Genomic DNA, 19,749 nt, shown 5'->3' with positions numbered 1-19,749 from the left:
AAAAGTCTAGCCTGGTGCCTGGAATAAATAACATCAATTTATTCAATATTATATACATTGATGTTTTTCTCCCTTGGACTTGTCACATTAGGTATTCATTCGATAAATATTTGTTTACTGTTCCCATGGGAATATAATGAGAAACAATGTAGATATGACACCTGTTCTTAGTGGTGCTGTGTGGCTTAGGTTCACTGTGGTAGATTGATTAAATATAATTTAGTTGAGAATTTGAGACTTAAAATGCCATAATATAGTAGTCACTTAGGCTTATTCTTTTGAAGAAGAGGAAGAATTATTACCTTAGCAGGGAATTGAGGAGTCCTGAAGAATGAGGATAGAGGTATTTCTAAGAGAGCAATATATCAATTACAGCCAATCTTTATGTAACAGCATCTTCTATCTTGATAGCCTGCATTTGGATGAGGCAGAGGTGAGACAGAGGACTGTAAGGGAAATGAAGGGCTTTTTTGATCCCTTGTGTTCTAATTTTGGGCGTCTATGACTTAAATATCTGTTATTGAGGAGGAAGAAACAATATTGTAAATTTGGGCACAATAATGTTCTAAAACAAACATTGGGAAGTTTAACTTGGCAAGTATATTCTTTTTCCTAGTTTGTAAATTTAAACATTTAAAGCCATACAAGTATTTAGTAATTAAATAATATTAATCAGATATAAAAAGATACTCTCTTTACTAAAATGAATAGCTCAAGAAATTTAGACCTTGCTAGAATATATGGGTTTATGGTAACTGCATTAGTTTTCTGTTGTTGCATGACAAATTACCACAAATTTAGCAGCTTAAAACATCACAAATAGTTCATATCACAGTTTCTATGGCTAGAAGTCTGAGTATGGTGATGCTGGATTGTCTGCTGAGAGTCTCAGTGGGCTGAAATCAAAGTGTTGGCTAGGGCTGAGGCTCTCATCTAGGCTCAGGGTCATCTTCTAGGCTCACTGGTTGTTGACAAAATTCATTTCCTTGTGGTTGTACAACTGAAGTCTCTGTTGTTCTTCAAGCTGTCAGCCTGGGATGGTTCTCAGATCCTAGAGGCTGCTCACTGTTCCTTACCATGTGACCTCCGCAGTCAGTTCATTACATGGATGATAGCTTTCCCCGAGGCCAGCCAAAGCATGCCTTTCTAACTTCCTCTTCTGTGAGGAAACCTCTCTGCTTTAAAGGGTTCAGGTGATCAGATCAAACCCATCCATACAGTCTCTCTTAATGTTAATTCATTTAAAACCTTGGTTATATCTGCAAAATGCCATCACAACAGTTTCCTAGTTTAGGTTAGTTTTTTCTTCTCCTCCTTCTTTTCAATTAAAGGAGTTGTCTTAAAGGAACCCTATGAATATTTCCCTAAGTATGTATGTGCCACATGGCATATTTTGGGAATGGGGGTGATGAAATCAAGCAACGATTGTGCAGACATGTTTTAAAAAATTGTGAATTCACTTAGGACAAGAATAGTTCTCTAGAGAGCCATGACAAAATTTAGAGGAATATTTTACAGTTCAGTTAAAACCAGTGCATTTTATTTCTTATTTTTAATAACATCTTTATTGACCTACAATTCATGCATCATAAAATTTACCCACTAAAAGGGTACAAATCAGTGTTTTAAAACTGATATATAATTCACATACTGTAAAACTGACCATTCTAAAGTCAACAATTCAGTAGTTTTTAGTATATTCAAAATCGTCACTATCAGCACGAACTCCAGAGCATTTTTATCACCCCAAAGCAAACCCCATTCCCATTAACACTCACTCCCATTTCTTCCTTCTACCAGCACTTCATGTATTATAGGTATGGATTTACTACGTACTTCAAGTAGTTATGGATTTGCTTATTCTGAACATTTTATATTGACAGAATCATACAATAAGTGTTTTTTTGTGTGTGTGACTGGCTTCTTTTAGCTAACATGCTCAGGTTCAACCATGCTTTAGCATGTAGTGTTTCATTCCTTTTTATGTCAGAATAATATTCCATTGTAGGGATATAACACTTTTCTTATCCATTCATCCGCTGATAGACATTTGGGTTGTTACTGCCTTTGGCTTTATGAGTAACATTCCTATGAATATTCATATAGAAGTGTTGATGTGGAAATATGTTTTTGATTTTCTTGGCTATCTACTGAAGAATGAATTTGTCAGGTTATAAGTTAACCCTACATTGAACATTTTAGAGAATGGCAAACTGTTTTCCAAAGTGGCTTAATCATTTTTACAAGCCCACTAGGAATATATGAGTGTTCCAATTTCTCCATATCCTCCCTAACACTTATTGTTTGTCTTATTTTAGCCATCCTAGTGGTATAAAGTGTATCTGCTTGTGGTTTTAATTTTCATTTCCCCAATGGCTAATTATGTTTAGCATTCATTCATGTTCTCATTGGCCATTAGTAGATCTTCTTTGGAGAAACGTCTAAATACTCTGTGCATTTTAAAACTGTCTTTTTACTCTTGAGTTGTAAGATTTTTGTATATCTGGACACAAGAATCTAATTGTATAGATGGTATGCAAATATTTTCTTAGTATGTGGGCTGTTTACTTTCTAGATAGTGTGGTTTGAAGCACAACATTTTAAATTTTGATGGAGTCTAACTTATTTTTTCTTGAATTGCTTGTGCTTTTGGTGTCATATCTAAGAAGATGTTACCAATTCCAAAGCAATGTTCTCCTATCATATTTTTGTAACAGTAGAATCTAACATGAATGAATAAGGAAATTCAGGAAATGATCATTTGAAGATGTTTGTATCACACCTGAATTAAGTGAGATTTAGTTATTGAAGAAGGCATTTCTTTGTGAACCTGTTCCCACAGGGAGAAATTAATTCACACATTCATTTAGCCAATATTTATTGAGCACCTTGTATATTCCAGGTATTGTTCTAGGCTCAGGGGACACAGCTGGGAACAAGACCAATTTCCTGCCCTCATAGAGCATACCTTGAGTTGGATAGGAAACACACAAGCAATGAAGATATGAAAAACTTCAGATAGCAATAAGTGATCTGTTGAAACCAAAGTGGGGTTGGGCATTCCATTTGGATGGGATATACAGGAAGGACTCACTCTCAAAGTGTCTCAAAGTGTCACAAAGAGTGGATAATTTGATGAACAGAAGTAGGCAACTATGATAAGGTCTGGGACAGAGTTTTGGAGGCAGAAGAAATGCCAAGTGAGATGAGAACACACTGGTATGTATAAGAAAGGGCAAACAGGTCTTGTGTATGTTGGGGTAGGAGGGGTGCACACGGGTGAGAAAAGAAGAGTTGCAGGTAATAGGGAAAGCATATGAATGTTAAATAACTTTCTGGCTGCTCTGTGAAGAATGGACTCAAAGGGGCAGAGCAGACAGCATCTTTATCTTGTCACAAGGCTGTCACCTTATTCCGAGGCTTCCTTTGTAATTGCTAAACCCTGAAAGGTCACTGCCTACTTGACTATTTGAAAGTGAACTTCCCCCAGGTTTTGGAGCAGCTGTTACTTTTGGTTAAAAGCAAGGAACATCAGTCCGCTGCAACGTACCTTGGCGCCCCAGAGGGGGGTTCTTCTTGGGCAAGGGAGGCAGGCCTCCTTCGATCAGTGCAGGCGATGCTCTGGTGTTGCCCAAGTCTTTGCCTCCTTTCGTGCTTGCCCTTTCAACTGAGTTGCCTTTCCTGCTTTCCTGGCAGTCCCTTATTTTGCCTCTCTCCTCGCGCTTCCCTGGTCCTCCTTCACCCTCGTTTTCAATCCTCAATCGTGCATTTTCTGATGCTAGCAGGATTTGAACTGAGTGTTTCCACCAGGGCGACACTAGCAGTTCGCCCTTCAAGATCCAGATCCAAAATCCACCCTCTGGTCTTCGGCCAAGGAAAGGGGGCGGGTGGGGAGCGCGAACCTTATCTCCCGGGCTCCGCCTCCAGGGGGCTGAGAGCGAGTTTCTGAGCCTCTGAGCTCTGCACTGGCCGCTGCAGGGAGAACGGACTCCGGGCGGAGGGCAGCCAATCCGTTTCAGCGCAGGTCTTGCTCGGGTTGGGCTTGTCACTGCCTGGAACATACCTGTCCCCCTGGCACAACACTCAGCTGGCTGCGACGGCAACCCCGAGCCTGGACACTGCGCCAGGTAAGGAGACACCTCCTACTCCCCTCTCGCTGCCAGAATGACATCTCGGGGGGCCTCAGGGCTGGTTCTCCAGGGGCTGCAATTTGGCATTTTGGGTTTCCTGGGGGTGCAGTCTTCTCCCTGCGCCAAAGCAGTTGGTGAACTGTTCGGTGAATTCCGCGCCCAGCTGGAGGCTGAGATGTCAGGATTTGTCTTGCAAAGTTACTTCATGTTAATGAATCTTGGGAGGTTCTCTGGGTGCAGATTCCTGCCTTGGAGTGTTTGGCTTCTGAGTACGATAACGTGCGTTGATTTACTCCCCTGAGCTCAACCCCACCCTCAGCTTTTAGCTTCTTGGAAGGGTCTCCAGCGTCCACACGTGGCGCTGAGCGCGCAGAGCTGTGGGTCTGGGGCTGTGTTGAGTGGGCCAGAGGTTCTTTACGGCAGCTGCATTATGGACTCATTCCGGGACCTTTAAAAAAATCGATGCTTGAGCAGCACCCCAGACCAATTACTCAGAATCTCTGGGGGTGGGACTTTGAGCATTAACATATTTAAAACTTTTCTCAGGTGATTCCAACGTGCAGTCGAGTATAGAAAGCAGCGAACTACAGCAGTGATTCGCTGTGTGGCATCTGGCCCGCAGCAGCAAGCACCTGGTAACTTTGAGAAATACAAACAAAATCTAGGGCTCTAGCTCCGCCCTAGACCCACTGAACCTGAAACCCTGAGGTTGGGGCCCAGAAACCTGTGTTTTAATGAGCCCTCCAGGTGACGCTAGTGCTTGCTCAAGTTTGAAAACTGTTGGGTTGGACCTTAATCAGAGAAGACACCTGCAAATTTCCCTTCACCAAGGGAGGAGGCAACAGACCACTTTTCAGAAAAACCTTAGTTGTTTATTAGTAGAGTTTTGCCCATATTGAAAAAAAAAAAAGCATACTGGGGACTTTGAAAGATCTTATAAAGGGGAGACTTAAGCATCATCGAATAATTTTTAAGCAGTAGAATTTGTATACTTGCTTTAGGAGAGAATAGGAATTTTTCCTTTTCTAAAAGTTGAAATGAAGCCAAGGAAGAAATATACATGAGTCTTCCAGCTGTAATAACAGGAATCTTTGACCCCTGATGAAATGTTCCTGGATCATCACTGTCATCAGTGCAGGTTACAGCATTCATATGCAGTATTTTTTCTTTTCCTAAAGTAGTTGAGGGTTTAAGGGATTCATGCCAATTCTCTTTAGTGAAAGGGAATTCAGTGTTGCAGGCCTCTGGATTATTGAAGTGGACCATTTTTTTTTTCTTTTTATAGATATCTGAGATTTCAAAATTTTGGCTAAAATAGTTCCAGCTGTTTCTAAGCCATTAGTTCAAAAATAGAATGACTTTGCAAATGGGCTTAAATGGATTAGAAATCTGACATTGGATGAGAAAATCTAGAATAGGCATGACTCCAATCCCAGCACATGTGTGCTGCAATGAACACAGGGCTAACTGTACCAAGACTTTCTGTACAGAGAACATTTATTTTCCAAACTGCTTTTTTTCTGTGCCAATTTGTGACTGAGGTATATAAACTTGTTAAGGGTTAGGTACTAAGCTTGTATTTAGAGAATCTGGGGGAAATTTAGATAGTGGTTAGGAACAGGAACTTTGGTCTGAGGCAGACCTGGGTTCAAGACCTGCTCTTCTGCTTCTCTGTGCTCTTGGATAGTTGCATAGCTTCTCCGAGCCTCATTTTCCTTATCTGTGAAATGTGGGGCGTACTAGTACACTTACCTCATAATTCACATTGTTGTCAGAGTTAAATAATGCTTCTAAAGTGCCTAGCATAGTAAGTTAAATATTTGTTAGCTCAAAATACAAACTCATGTATACACACCATAAAACAACATAATCCTCAACCACCTTAAAAGAAGATCTATGTTGATACATGATTAGATTTTTATTTAAATACCAACTGCACTCTTAGAAGGTGACTATATGGACATCCTCAAATTATCCTTATAATTTGATTACATACTTTATATGGAACTTGCTGGAAAAAGTTTTAGATTAGCTTCAAATCAATAGCCTAGGTTTTTTTAAGTCACTGTGGTGAAGGATTTCACCTTCTGGTAGCCTTTATAATGTATTAACATTCATATTTAAATAGCCGTAAAATCTGGTTCTTCAGAATACTTTTCTTTATAAAAGAAAATCCAAATGAGAGAGCATCTAAAAGTGAGATGGTGTAGTCTCCAGGAAAGCTAGTTTAGAAGTACTATCTGGTGTTTCTTAGGTTCTTAACAGAGTGAATAAAGGAAACCCTATCCAGTTACATCATGATTTGTTCAAGAAAATATAAGAGAAAGCAAAATGAGGACACAGAGCAAGGACAAGCCTAAACTGGCAAAAAGAGTAGGTGAGGTAATGAGTCCTTTTCTTCCTTAGCTGCAATAATTTCAAAATGCTTCAAGTCACACACACATGCATACAATCAATTCCTTTCACATTATTTGATTGGAACTGATCTCTGTTATCCTCTTAGGACCAAGTAGATCTAGTGAAAATATTTATGGTATTAATGCCAAAAAAGATGCCAAATGATTCTGTACTTTGAAATTAATTTCCATTCTCTTTTATTTTAGCGATAAGTTGAATAGCGTATTACTGAGAATGCCTTTTATGACTCATCTGGCATCTTTAAATGCAAGAGGTTGTAACCTGCCAATTACCAATCATATATGACTTCTATAAGACTAAACATAAAGCAAGTTCCGGCATCTAAGCACTTTAGTAAGTCCTCCATTCAAGAAATCAGATCTTCATTAGGATACTTTAAAAATTATAATTTAATGTTATTAAAATGATTAGAATTAGAATTTAATGTTATTAAACTAAATGTAATTCCAATTTATTATAAATAGGGTTTTCTATTTGACTCACCGTGGAAAGAGGAGGAGTAGCTGTGGGGATGAAAAAGAAGGTCAGAGGCATACCTGTTGTTGGGAAAAATGGAGACATATAGGAGCAAGTTCAGATTCTCAGTAATCAAATGCTGTGTTCTGGATAACTTAACTGAAAAGCTAAGAGAGTCTATGATGTTGCAATTCAGAGTGACAGATGGGGCAGCACTGCTTGCAGTGAATGGCCAACTAGGAATGATCAATATTGCAATGCCCCACAGTGACTTCATGACTCTCCTGTCATAGGTATAGGGTCCAGAGCAGATATAATCATAAAGAAGTTGTGCTTGGTTTACGTAACCGGGCTCACTTAGAAATGTTCTGATGAGAGTTACCTGGCATTCATTTAGGTTCATTTTCAGGGCCCTCTTTGTTCCATAGTGGATGGTTTTACTATTAAGGTCAATCTTGAAACTGTTGTGAGTAAGTCCTATCACAGGAAATGGATACGTGTTTTTATTTTGTATTTATTATCTTTGGATTATATTTATCAGCATGCAATAGTAATTCTTTAGTTTGCTTCATTATTATTCTTGTGAGAAACAAAGTTGAAATGTTTATTTCTGGTATGTGGTCCAGTCTCATAGGAAGAAAATGAACCATGAGTCTAAATTCCCCAACTTCCTGCATAGACTCTTGGTTAAAGACAAGGTACTCTGCAGCCAGACTGCCTAGCCCTGAATCCTGACCTCATTACTTTCTAGTTGTTTAAACTTGGACAAGTTACATAATCACTTTTGCTTCTGTTTCCTCATTGGTAAAATTGGGGAAGTAGAACCTACCTCAGTAGGGCTGTTGTGAGGAGTAAATGAGTTAACATATGTGAAGTTCTTAAAACAGTGCCTGGCTCATAGTAAGTGCTTAATAAGAATTTGCTATTATTTTACTTTGGGCCTTAATGAATGCTTTAAGCTGAAGCTGTCTTTTCTGTTTTCACCTCTGAAAGTGAGATCCTAAAAGGAAATAGTAATTTAGGTTATTAATTTGGTGTTCCCATGATTTTTCTGTTTTATTTAATGGGATAATTTGTCTCAGAATAAGTGAAGTACTTAAAGTTTCTCAGAAAATAATAAATTTAGAACAACATTTTTGTAAGGTCCCAGTTGATACTACTGTGGCTGGCCAGAGACCACACCTAGGGAATCACTGCTTTAACCCACTGGTTAACCCACTTGACTGGACATTTGAATCACCTGAGAACAGTTTTTTAGACTGTGTTCTGTGTTAGAATGTTTGAAATTTATTTTGAAAAGAGTAAAGTAATCATGTCATTTATAAAGAGAGTCCCTGGAACATATCTACACACTATATTCATGGGATTCTCATGTACTCATAGAATTTTTAGAATGGTTAGGGATATTAGAATTTGCGTAATATAAATGAGGGAACAGGTTTGGAGATGTCATTCTTAGCCAAGGGCTCATGAAGAGTTAGTGGTGGCACTGGATAACAATTCATATTTTTTTAGTACTTTAATCCTACTTAGTACACTTTTCATTCAACTGTCTTGCATTCCAAAAAATCAGATAATGTTGACAAAGAGACGCACAATCCAACTTACAGAATACCACTGGAATACTACAGTTATACCTGTTCCACTTATCACAGTTTAATTTCAGGGACATTTACTTAAAATATTTCTTTAATTAAAGAGCACTGAAAGCAATATGTTTACAATGCCAAGAAAATAAATCTGAAGTTATCAGTTGTGAAAAAGATAATTTTTTCACCTTTGTCACTTCAAAGAATTCAATATAATTTTTTCTCCTTGTTGTTTCTTGGACATTTTGGTTTTTACCAATGAAATACTCAGATAAATCTTTGAAAATTTCAGGAAACATTGACAATTTTCTGAAGTCCAAGCTTAGTGACCTTCTGGGAATCCTGCCAGATGCTTGTGTTTGATTCAGTGCTTAGTTTTTGTTTGGACTTGTCTTGTTTTCATCTAGGTCAATTTAGCCATGATTGCAGTGTTATGCTACCCCTTAACTGTTTGTTTATGTACTCATTGGTGTCGAGAAGAAAAGACTAAGGACCAAGAAAAAAGATTTTTTTAATTCAAAGTAAAATGTTCTAGCGAAGTTTGAGCTTTTTAGAAAGTTCTTTTAAAAAGATTCTTTGGAATTTTAGTCTTTTGCATTAATTACGTAATGGAGTAAATAAAAGCACTCAAAGCTTATTTTTATATTTTTATGAGAACCTTTAAATTCATAGGTGATTCAATGGAAACAACTTATTAAAATATTAAATTAATATACTTTAACATTTTTAGACCTTGTCGTATACGTATTTTGCAACTTTATTAGGAAGAGAGAGTTTGGTTCCACTTATAGGGTATGTATAGGCATGTGTTTTCCAGCAGTACTCAGAAGATGGAATATTAAAGATAAAACAGGGAGGAACATTCCTTGTTAGTGTTCACCCATTCATCAAATAACTATTAAGTGTCTACCAAGTGGTTGGCTATCTTAGGTAAAGGGGATTCAGACAAAAAGTTGCTAAAGTCTGTTTCAGAGAGTCTATTAATAGCCAATCTGCTGTTTCTTTTTTAAAAATGAAAAACTCCCTTCAATTCATTATTAAAAAATATTTTGTAAATACCTTGAACAATGTAGAAGGCCAAATGCTTCTAATTTAAATTTAAAAACCTCAACAAGCATAGCATGATGTATCACTGGATTTCTTAAACCATTTTTGATTGTCGTTTGACATAATACTATTTATTAATCTTTAGAAAGTGTTCAATGTGGTTTGAAGTAATGTCTTGGCAACAAGTGGAGAGAGATTATCCCAGAGAGAAGCATTGTGGAGAAGGTAAATACCCAGGGTCCTGAGAATCAGGCTGCTCTCCACCGTTTCCCTATTGATCATCACCTGTTCTCTTTGGCAGTTTGCCTTTGGATCATTTTACAGCTCTTTTACTTTTTTTCTCCCTGTTCAGATTCCTTGTTAGCTAGCAACACTAGGCTGAGTTTTGAAATGAGATAAAGAGAAATATCAACTAGGGATGATATGTGTCTCAGTTAGCCCAGGCTGCTAAAGTAAAATTCCATACAGCAGGTGGCTTAAACAACAGAAATTTATTTCTCATGTTTCTGGAGGCTAGAGAGTCCAAGCTCAAGGTGCCGGCCAATTTGGCTTTTGAAAGGGCTCTATTTCTGGCTTACAGAGAGTGATCTTTCTGTTCTTTTCTCATGATGAAGAGAAAGAAAACAAGCTCTCTGTCTATTTATAAGGGCCTACCAGTCCTGAGGGCACCAGTCTTGTTATCTAATTACCTCCGAAAGGCCTTGCGTTCAAATATCACCATGTTGGGAGTTAAGGCTTGTACACATGATTTTTGGGAGGGCAGCTTTCAGTTCATAGCAACATGATAATTGTTTTAACCAGAGTGGTATAGGAATGGGCAGAGCTCCTACTTGGGTGCCTATGGAATGGGGAGGGAGCAGGGTTGAAAAGAGAAAGTAAGATGCAGAGCTCTTAATGGAAGCAGAGGCACTTGGAACCTAATTCAAACTTTTGTATTTTTGTAACGACAGCAAACATGTGAGTGTGAAGTGTGAGCGATAGGTACCTATAATCTAAATTATGTGTCATTTCTACACTACTATTTAGATAATGTTAATATTGACATGTCAAATACTAAATAAAGGCCAAGAAGACCCTGGGCCGGGAAATGGCTTCTCATCCAGCCTGCCACCAACTTACTGAGATGCTGGAAGCTTAGAAAAGCCTGCAGTAAGGAGAGTTAGACAGGTGTGCTTGCAAAGTTCTCTTTCATTTTGCCATTTGTATATTTTTCTTAGTTAAAAGCACCATTATAGGCCATCATGGAACATCTAAAGGGTTGCATCTCAGAGCATCTCTATATAGAGTTTAAGTCAGCATGAAGTCATTGGATCCTTTAGGAAATTGGTCTACTGAGAAATGTAGAGTTTATTTATTCCTAAGATTCCTATTGAGGTATATCTCAGTTCATTTTATGCTGCTATAACAAAATACTTGAGACTGGGTAATTTATAAAGAACAGAAATTTATTTCCTCACAGTTCTGGAGGCTGGAATCTAAGATCAAGGCACTGGCAGTTCTGTTGTCAGGTGGAGGCTGCTTCCAGGGTGGCGCCTCATGGCTGCACCCTCTAGAGGAGAGAAACACTGCGTCCTCACATGGTGGAAGACTAAGGGAAAGCCAGCTGAAAGCTGCCTGAAACCTCTTTTATAACAGCTTTGTATTATTCTGTTCTCACACTGCTGATAAAGACATACCTGAGACTGGGTAGTTTATTTAAAAAAAAAGAAAAAGTTTAATGGACTCACAGTTCCATGTGGCTAGGGAGGCCTTATAATCATGGTGGAAGGCAAATGACACATCTTGCCTGGTGGCAGACAGAGAAAATGAGAGCCAAGCGGAAGGGATTTCCCCTTATAATACCATCAGATTCCTGAGACTTATTCAACCCCATGAGAACAGTATGGGGGAAATCATCCCCATGATTCAATGATCTCCCACCGGGTCCCTCTCACAACACATTGGAATTGTGGGAGCTATAATTCAAGATGAGATTTGGGTGGGACACAGGCAAACCATACCAGGCTTTAATCCCATTCATATTAGAGGAGCCCTTATGGCCTAATCACCTCCTAAAGGCCTCACCCCTTAATACAATCACATTGGCATCATGTAAATTTTGGAGGGGACACATTGAAACCATAGCAACATACTTGAATGTTCACTGAAGATGGTTGTTACTGTGAATGGTGAGTAATAACAGCTTTTTCTTCCAAACAAATTGTAAACTCTTTTTCATGATGACTAAACAAATTTATCTTTGACTTCTATGTGGAAATTATATAAAAAATTTTTTTCATTGGTCTTTCCAACACTTGAAAAAAAATTTTAAATTTGAATTATGGCTTTTTGTTGGAAATCATGTTTATATGAGTAATCAAATTATATTTTCGAGCTCTAAATCACATGTTTCCCAAAATGTTAACAGTTGTGTTTGGGTTGTGAGATGGTAGACTTTTTTATGCTTTTCTTTGTTTTCTCATGTGTATTTTTAAATACATGTATTATTTTTATGATGCAAAAATGAATACTTAGATACATGCTTTGTATATGGAAACATTTGGAATTATAATTTCAAATTCCCATACAAGTGAGAGATAATGATTGTTAGAATGTGATTAATTCATGTTCCTATAATTCATAAAGTACATGTTGTGCCAGATGTACTTTGACACTAAGTAGAGATGGTAATATCTGGTGAAAATGAAATAATTATTTCTAAAAAGCAGAAAATATTATTACTCCTTGTGAATGCAAAAAAATAGTTACATGCTCTAATACATTGAGGCCATATAGAGTAATAGCTAAGATTATGAGTGTTGTATGGTTGTGGCTCTGACATTTACCACTTGTGTGACTTTGTGCATGGTGCTTGACCTTTTAAAGCTTAATTTGCTGTGTGTCAAGTGTGTATTCAGAGGACCTACTTCATAGTATGGTCAGAAGGGTTAAATAAAACAATGCACATAAACCCTTTGGCATAAGGGCTGGCAGATACAAAGTATTCAGATTAGTTCAAATTAGTTATTATCATAAGTAATATTCTCCTAAGCTTTTTCACACTTACATTTGAATCCCTATGTTTTGGAAAGCTTGTTGCTTCTTTAGGTGAGAATATTCTTCATATAACTGAGGACCTGGAGCAGAGGCAAATCCAGATTTTAGCCATTATCCACCTAGTACTTGGGAGAGGGAACTGAGAATGCAGGAGAAAGGTATCTGCTGAAGGTGGCAGGGCAGTGGCAGCTCTAACAGAAGCTTTTGAGGTAAAGCTTTGTGGCTGTAGGTGTTGATTCTGGGGTCCATGAGGCTGTCAGTCTTTGCTGTAATGGCACAGTTGTAGTCACTGTGGTGGTTGGGTGAGACTGAGGGTATCCTCAGGTCTTGCTTGTAACTGCAAGTGGTTTGTGGTGAGCTCCTGGATTTAGCAATTGTGGAGGCTTTTTGTTGTTTTTGTTTTTGTTTTTGTTTTAAGAAGACTGCCCCGAGTTTCAGCATCCACTGCCTTCTCAGCAGGTGCCTTCATGCTTCTGCCGTCCAGATTTGCTGTAACAGTATAGATATGCATCAATTTATCCATTCAACAAATATTTATTCAGCCTTTTCCATAGATTAGATGAGGTGCTAGGGATGCAGCCCTAAATATGACATGATTCCTGTCCTCGAGCACTCAGTTTGTTAGTCAGTTTCCCCTTAGATTCTCTGGATGCCATGATTGGTTGTCATATCACAAGGCTCCCAGCCCTAATCAATTGCTGCTTATAGTAGAGTACTTTGAGCAGGTTGTTGATTGTTTCATACCCAGTGATGTGAAGGCTAATAATTGGAATATGTGGTCAGATCTATGTTCTCCTCAAAACTGTGGTGAAGTCTGTGTATGTAATGTACATAAATTTTTACATGGTATTTAGACTAACCACGTAGTCTATTAAGCTAAAAATAAAACAAAAACACCATAATTGAATTGAATGAACTGAGGCTTTATAGAATAAAGCTGTGGAGGCACTGGGAGAATCAGAATCAATTACTTTTAGACTATACATCTCAGAATACTGGAAAAAATGTGAATATTTTTGACCTCTGATTCATTCTAAATTAATTAAAAGAGGGTCCAGTTGCCTCTGTACAATAGTTAGAGCCATTTATGTATGTGTGTTTCCTTAACTGTGCCTCTAAATATTTTTAATTTTCAGGTGGAGAGTGTAATTTCACATTCGACATTTTTGGCCAGACTTATGACATTATTAAATGCTAAGGTTGACTAATTTAATAAATGTACATTTTAAATTATTCTATGCCACTTTGGATATGGTTGCTAAGTTGAGTTCCAAATCTCCTTTTTAGTAACCTGTCATATTTTTGAGCCTTTGTCCTAAAGAGCCTAAGCGAGATTAGAGAAGCAATTATATTTTTACATTTTCAAAATTGATTTGAACACTAATGACTTAATTTAAAACCTAAATGTGTTTATGCTTTCTACTTTATCTACTCTTTCATTTTATCCCTAAGGATTAGCATTTATCATAAAGTTAACTGAGGAAAACATTTTCCTTTTTAAAAATTTCATTGTTTTAGTATTGCCAATGCTTAGACAGGGCAAACCTGTTTTACTCAAGGGAGTGTCCTCAGGTAATCAGGACGGTATAGAGCTGCAGACTTTTCAAGTTGCAATGAAGACATGTAGCCCTGGCTCTTTAGAGTGCACTACGTGGCTACTGTCTATTACTGTAAACTCTAGAGAATTTTAAAATTTGGCTTTTTTTTCCTTTTGAATTTTTCTTTTCCTGGGATTTCTGTTTTCTCAGAGCCATCTATTGATAGGTTCTCATGTAAAAACAGGGAGAAAAAGGGACATTTTGCTCTCATCAAAAGCTGTAAGAATGGATTTCAGTTTTTATAACCATTGTTTTCAATAGGGAGTTGAGAAGTTTTAAGTGGAAAAATATAGAAATTTTAAACTATCAAGATGGAGGGGCACCACCAGGAACTCCCAAATAGTCATTACTGTATATTTCATCACTTTCGCAACAAGGAGGTATTGTCAGCTGTAAAAACATTGAATATATGCCGTATGAAAACAAGAGGAGCAATGAGTAGACAAGTTTAATTTCAGTGGCCATTAGGTACTTAGTAGATCGAGGCAAGCCATAGCCAGATTGCTTATGATACAGTTGTGAGATGGACTATTTTAAATACAATTTTTAGAAAGCAAACTAATACTCTGTTTAATTGAGTTCCATATGGTCTAATGCTAGAGGTAAGCACTGTGGAAGATATGATCTGTTTTTGTCATGATTTGCTTCATGGAGGAGATGGGGCTTGACCCAGCCTTTTGAAGCATGCTTCAGTTTGAACAAATGTTTCTGTTTAGATACACTCTAGTTAACACAAGTCATAGGGCTGGCAGTATCCTACAAATTGTTGTTCGTGATATGAATATTGTTTATCCCAACAATACTTGATGCCTTAACCCCTCCCTATAGCATACATATTGAGCATACTTTCCAATACCAAACACCTCCAATGATGGGAAACTTTCTATTTTAGGGAAATCCCCATCTATTGAAAACTTTTTTCTTAAACTGAAAAACTTCTCCCTGGAGTTTCCAGGCTTTAGACCTAATTGTGTACTCTGGGAGTGACAGAAACAAGCGTTATTTCTTTTTCCAGGTTCCCAGCATTTGAAGACAGCTAATATATGCCCCAAGTGGAACATCGTATTCTGAAACCACTTCTTTGAGATGGTTTGTGTTTATATCTCCACTCTGGTCAGCCTTGCCTAAACACATTCAGTTTTGATATCTCTGGCCATTGGTCGCTTAATAGAAAGGATGTAGCCGTGTTCTTTCCTCAATGTAGTTCAAGAGCAAATTAATTCTTGACAGCCAGTTCACATGAATGAATTCAATTTGGTATCAGCTAAGACCATTTTGTCAACTCAGACCTGTTGCTGTTAAGCCACTTTATTCCTAATGAGCATTCTACAATCCAAATTTTGGATCCCAGAAGTTTTGTATTTCTTTTGAATTTTGCCTTGTTGCAGTGGTCTATTATTTATTCAGTTAAGATTTTTTTTTGTCCAAAGTCTTCTATTCCATCAGTTAGTCATCTTTCAAGGTTTGCTTTGTCTAGAAATTTAATTTGCAAGCCATCATCTCCCTCATTCAAATTATGAATAACCAATTAGACAGGGAAAAGCATAGAACTCTAAAACATACCACCAGAAACCTCCTACCAGGCTGACATCAGGTGTTATTCTTCATTAGGGGGCCATTTAAATAGTCTTATATCCAACTGACATTAATTCATTTTCATTTTTGAACTATCACGAACAGTATTCCCCTGATGTCAGCCTAGTACAGCTATCAAAGAAGTACAGGTTAGTTTTATATGATCTATTTTTGACACTTAGCAAGCACTGCAGAGTGTTCAGTGACTCATTCCTTTTATAAGTTTTGTAAGTGCTCACAAACAGGAGTGAGGCTTAGAATATTAAACAATCAGAAAAGCCAGAACATCAGCCAATTGGAGTGGGTTCAGATCCAGTCAAAACAAATGTGCATACACAATCTGTACAGCAACCTTGCTTTGTACCAGCTGAATATAGGCCTGGTTCACAATTGTTTTTAACCTTCAGGCTTGTGGGTTTACCAGAGGCATATATATGCATTGCTATTCATAGCTATTTCTGTTCCCTTTTGCCTCCCATTTCTTTATTGCATATACAGATTACTTATACCAAGTTTCTGTAAGTTTATGGTGTTTATTACCTAGACCCTGAACATTAATCTATAAGCCACAAATTAAGGTGTGTTTTCAGGTAAGCCTTAGAACTATGAATGGAAATGGCTTATTTAAGGGACTCAGTATAACTTGCCTAGTAGGAATGGAAGGTTTAGGTGTGGAGAAGTAGGAAATAAGATGTTTCAGTATGCACGAACTGAAGTCCTTGAGTGGAAGCAATCACTGGAGCAGGGGAAGATGTTGTGTTTTCTGGATGAGGGGCAGTGATCAGTTGGCTAAGAATACATTTGTCAATAGTCTGCCAAAAACAAAAAGGCCAAAAGAAAATGACCAATCAGGAGAAAGGATAGCTTTTAAGAGATGAATATGAGAAAGCATGAGAAGAGTGATTAAGAGTGTGTGATTTTTTAAGCAGAGGAAGATAAAGGAGGGAAGTGCGAGAGTATGGGTGAGGGAGCTATTGAATTGGGAAATGAGGAGGTCATTACTCTTCAGGTGAGCATTTCTGCTGGTGATGGAGATGAAAGTGCAATTTTTTTGTATTTTAGAAAAAAAAATCCTAAATGTGTACTATTAGGGAAAACGTTGCCTTTTGTATTGATTATGAAGCAGTGTTAAAAATGATGTTTAACAGTAAATGTGTCTTTAGAGATAATAGAAAATATAGAAAGTAAATAACTTTATAGAAAATGTTCATGACAAAATATTAAAAGAAAATGGTTACAGTTTCATAACTTATTTCTTAGGAAGTGCATCTTATATAAATATGAAATATTCCTTTTTGATCCTGTTTAATACTTTTGCTTTGAATTCTATTTTTCATACTATATTTATTTTCTTTTATTAGTATTTACCTAGTAAATTATATATCTGCCCCTTTATATTCAACATTTTCTGTCACTGAGTTTTAGGTGGATTTCTTGTAAACAGCATATACAAAGACTTTAAAAAACACAATTTCAAATTTTTCTGGATCCCAAGTAGGCAAATTTAACCCATTAAACTTTATTATGATTGCTAGTATGTTTGGACTTTTTCCTTGAAGTTTACTTATGTTTTCTGTTTTTACCATGCTTTCTTGTTTTTTATTATAATGATTTTTTCTGTTATTTGGAATTGTTTGCTTTATTTTCCTTTTCTACCAGTCATCTCTGGAAGTTATAATCCTATTTATATCATAATTGTTATAATTACATTTCTACATATTAACTAAAACATATTTTCCTATTAATGACTGATTGGTATCAATTACCCCCTCATTGTTTTTTAGCTTCACTTTTGTGATAAGAAGTCTCAAGACAGTCTAAATTTATTTCTTTTTAGGCATCCTGCCCCTCCCCCAAACACTTAGGATTTTTTGCTCTATTCTTTGAATTATAACTTTTCACAAAAATATGAAATAGCTCTTTTTTTTTGTCTATTCAAGCAGCTTGATATTTGTAATGCTTTTTCAGTTTGAAGATTCAAATGTTAATTTAGCACTGAAATTTTTTCCTTTACCGTTTCTCTCCTATATTTCTCCATATGTCTCTTTTTAGTTTTTTCTTCTGAATATTCTTCTGAAATATTTTGTAAAATCTGTGTTCTTTTGCATTGTAATCTGGTAGAAGTCTTCAACTTGATTTTCCATCTAGCTATTTCCATCTTCAACTATATCCATTATTAAGTTTTTGATTTTCTAAGATACTAATTGATTTTCTCTTTTTATTCACTAATATTCTTACATATATATTTGAATATATCAATTAGATTTAACTGAGTCCTTTTACTGTTATTAACTGTTTCTATGGCTGTTAATGTATTCATTGAGTTCATGGTTTTTCTTCATGTTGCTGGTTTTTATTGATATTTGTTCACTCTTATTTGTTGCCTATTTTCGTGTTTGCAATTTTGTATTTAAAACTATCTGGAGCTTGCCCCCAATAATTATAAAGTTGGGCAATGTACTAGTGTCTTATTTATTGGATATGGCTGCTGCTTCTCTTGGGTTTTGCTGGTGGGGAAGCTACCTGGGGCCTGTCTTGTCAGTCTAGTCTAAGTGCCCAAACTCATAGATTACTGTGGATACAAATAGAAGGAGTTGCACAGTGTTCAAGAGGCCACTCTTCCTCATTTGTGTAAAGTATATCCTTCTCTGAAAGGCACCTACCTCTGTCAGAGCACTTTTCTTCCCCCTGCTCTGAGAATTCTTTTACTTCCAGCTCTGAGTATTATTGTTCTTCTAATCTTCCCAGCAATATAGGCTATGGAGTTGTAGAGGTATCCCATTCAGTGTTAATCTGACAATATTCTAAAGCACCTGTAATTATAGAAAGGAAGAAGAGTCATTTTGATATCTACTTTATTACTTCTACTATGTAGTGAACATTTTGGACCAAGCAATATGTGGCTCTGGGGATCTTGTTTGCAATTTCTTCTGAAAAGCATTTGGATGATGTAGTAAAATAAGAGCATCTCCTTTTGGATGAAGTCTGACATACTGTAATTCTAAGACTGCACTTGGCACATGCTTGAGAAATGTCTGTTTTTCAGGATGAACGAAGTCCAGTGCAGCTGTTTCTGCTTTACACCATTGAATCTGAAAGTCTGTATAACAGAACGTAGCCAACTGACTTTGGAGTGAACAGTGAGATAGGAGAGTTTCCCACCTCATGAATCTCCTGCTTTGTAGGAAGCAAACTTGATAACAATACTGTCTTGAGTTTATACAACATGACCCCTTTTAGAGATCAGTTCTGCAAGAATTTTTCGAAATATTTAATGACAGTATCAATGTTTGTAATTCACTTCGTCACACTAGTCTAACATAGCAGAGTTTAAAATATCTTTTTAAACATTGCATATTGTTCTTGTTTTCTAAGATGTGAGGCAAAATATTTACTAATTAGAATGTTTTTTAGTTCTCTTGAGTTGCTTTTTCCTAGGATGTTTTCATTTTTTACTCAGTTGGAAGTATAGTATTGTCAATTTTCAGAATGCCAGACATAGTTTCATTCAAATATAAGAATAAGACACATTCCAGTGCCCAATTATATGTCTTTCCCAACTCTCCACAATTTAAGGTTATATGTACTGGTTCTCTCTTGCCATCCCACTTGGCAGATAGTCAACATTTGACTGTAGTATTCATTTGCTAACTTTTTTTGTGTGTGTTGAAAACAATGTCAAATAGTTTAAGAAATCTCATATGTTGGAGTCCTAAACCATATACTGCAAGAAATCAGTTGGATTTTTGAAGTGCTTGTTACTCATTTAAAAGGAAGAACATTTTCATGGGATTATTTTTCATCTTGATAGCTTAGCAATCAAAAAACTTATGAAAAGAGAATGATCTGAATGTTACCGTATATGTCTTTGGAGCTCTTTAAAAGTAATAGAACTAGGGA

The 19,749-nt window shown here is 36.8% G+C and overlaps 1 protein-coding gene across 1 annotated transcript in view; it reads left to right on the top strand.

Annotated features, from left to right (window-relative positions):
* Positions 1-3,921: 3,921 nt before the first annotated feature.
* COL21A1 (collagen type XXI alpha 1 chain) overlaps positions 3,922-19,749 on the top strand; it is a 188,441-nt gene continuing 172,613 nt past the window's right edge. Inside the window, exon 1 of the mRNA XM_054685901.2 lies at positions 3,922-4,127. The gene's annotated coding sequence lies outside the window, so the exon portion shown is untranslated. The remainder of the gene's footprint in view (positions 4,128-19,749) is intronic.

The sequence above is a fragment of the Pan troglodytes genome, chromosome 5, assembly GCF_028858775.2.
Source record: "Pan troglodytes isolate AG18354 chromosome 5, NHGRI_mPanTro3-v2.0_pri, whole genome shotgun sequence".
Taxonomy (NCBI): Eukaryota; Metazoa; Chordata; class Mammalia; order Primates; family Hominidae; genus Pan; species Pan troglodytes.
Note: the sequence above shows the minus strand (reverse complement) of the source record. Positions and strands in the feature narration are given on the sequence as shown.